The sequence below is a fragment of the Frankliniella occidentalis genome, unplaced genomic scaffold (genome assembly GCF_000697945.3).
Source record: "Frankliniella occidentalis isolate FOCC.00 unplaced genomic scaffold, Focc_3.1 Scaffold40, whole genome shotgun sequence".
Taxonomy (NCBI): Eukaryota; Metazoa; Arthropoda; class Insecta; order Thysanoptera; family Thripidae; genus Frankliniella; species Frankliniella occidentalis.
Genome location: NW_026267170.1, coordinates 1839268 through 1841176, shown reverse-complemented (window position 1 = coordinate 1841176; position 1909 = coordinate 1839268). Strand labels below are relative to the sequence as shown.

At 61.5% G+C, this 1909-nt stretch overlaps 1 protein-coding gene across 3 annotated transcripts in view; it reads left to right on the top strand.

Annotated features, from left to right (window-relative positions):
• Positions 1 to 1909, top strand: part of LOC113215131 (uncharacterized) — a 94135-nt gene that overhangs the window by 1116 nt on the left and 91110 nt on the right. The window lies entirely within an intron of this gene.

Here is a 1909-nt window from a genome sequence, read left to right as displayed (position 1 = left end):
CCCCTCCAGCCCCCTCCAGCCGGCTCCGGGGGCCCCGCCAGGAGAGGGAGGGAGAGGGGGAGTCAGGCGTCTTAAATCAATACTCTGCCGAGGCTCGCGGACTAATTGCAACATAGGTCGGGACTGGAGCGCAGTGTCCGATACCCCATACTGCTGCAGTGAGACCGGCCGGTGGGACCCCAGCCGACGGGCCGGAGCCCGGAGCCTGCTTCGCTCCGTCGTGCGCTGTCTGTTAACACGGCCGCCCGGACCGCAGCCTCCCACTCGTGTGATTGACAGCCTAACGCGCCGGTGCCAGATAGCAGCCGCTCTCGCAAATCTTTCCTCCTCCTCCGCTCGCCGTTTTCCAGACAGACAGGCAGGACCGCCGCGCGGCAATTCAGGAAAGGTTGATGGCTCTCTCGTGAGGACGATATGCCACGGATTACGGCTCTCCTCCACGCCCGCCGCTCGAAAAACAGACCTCATACCGACCAGGCAGGCGGAGCGTCTGCCGGGCTTCATCGCCTTCGTGCCTGTCATGTTATGGGCACCCCGGCCCGGCACCGGCCCGGCACCGCCAGACTCACGAAAGCGCCAAACGGCGGCGTGCTAATGATCCACAACGCCGGTTTTTAGTTTTTATTCATTTTACGCCCGCGAAAGTGCGTAAAATGACAGTCGGAGTTGTACGTCAGGTGCTCTCGCTGCCTGTCACCTCGATGTTGGTCCCCTCTATCGCGTCTCCCTCTGCTCCATCGCGATCGAGGAGCGCCCATGCCGCGCCACTGCAGCACCTCCAGTTCCCACGCGACAATGCGAGTATGAGGCTCCATTCCCATACTTTCTTTCTCACTTGGCGCGCGAGCGCCGGCGCTGGTGGGGGCTAGACTCGCCCCGCCGCGGCCAGCTGGGCAGAGTGGAGTGGTGTCGCTAGTGGGGCTTTGCCGCGCGCTGCAGGGGCGGGTAGACCAGGGCGGGGCCGGCGCTTTAGGTAGGCAAGTCCGCCCAACGGGGCTGCTTTACGGGCTTGCCTGCGTGGCAGGCGCTTTCGGTAGGCAATCCCGCTCAACAGGGCTGCGTTACGGGCTTGCCTGCCTGGCAGGCGCTTTTGGTAGGCAAGCCCGCCTTACAGCCCAGCGTCGCGGGCTTGCCTACGTGGTAGGCGCTTTTACTTGACGAGCCCTGGCTGATACTCTGCTCCCGGCTGGCCTGACTGTGCACGCGTGCCCTCGTCAGCCTGCTCGGTTGAGGGCGTGGCCCTTAACCTTTTCCTCGCCACAGCCGCTGCCGCCACCCTGTTCACGTTCCCTCCGCGTCAACGCACAATATGATATGTAACGCGACCCACTGCTGCTGCTATTTGCATTGCGCTCATACAGTCTCACGGTGGAGTCGAGTCGGGTTTTATTTGCTCACGGCGTTACGCCTTGCATCTCTTTTTCTCTCTCTATACCCCCCCCCCCCCCCCAACACTCACACGCATTGGCTCGCCCCACTGTCATGGAGAGCGCGGGCGCGGACACACACACGGCCCGAACTAATCTGTGACTTATGCGGCGAATGATACGACCGAGCTGTAAGTCGCCCTGCCCCACCGCACGGCTCCGCAGAGCTCCGCTCGCCGACGCCTGACAGATTGCGCGCTGGACGTAACGCACATCGGGTCGGCCGAGCGGCGGCCCGTGGCGTCTTGTGGTCCAGCGGGGCGCCGCGCCACCTGCATCAAGGTGTTGTGGTGCAGGCCCGCACTTTGAGGGCACTTGTTTTAAAATTGCATTTAAGGTTCAAATGTGTGAGGGTTTGAAATGCTCAATGTAAAGTTAATGGCAGAGTAGAGACTAGCGGGTTTTGTAGGTATTGCTTTGAAGCTAATGTTCAAAGTACGATCCAAATTTGACATCATACGCTGTACACTGTATGTGGGTGG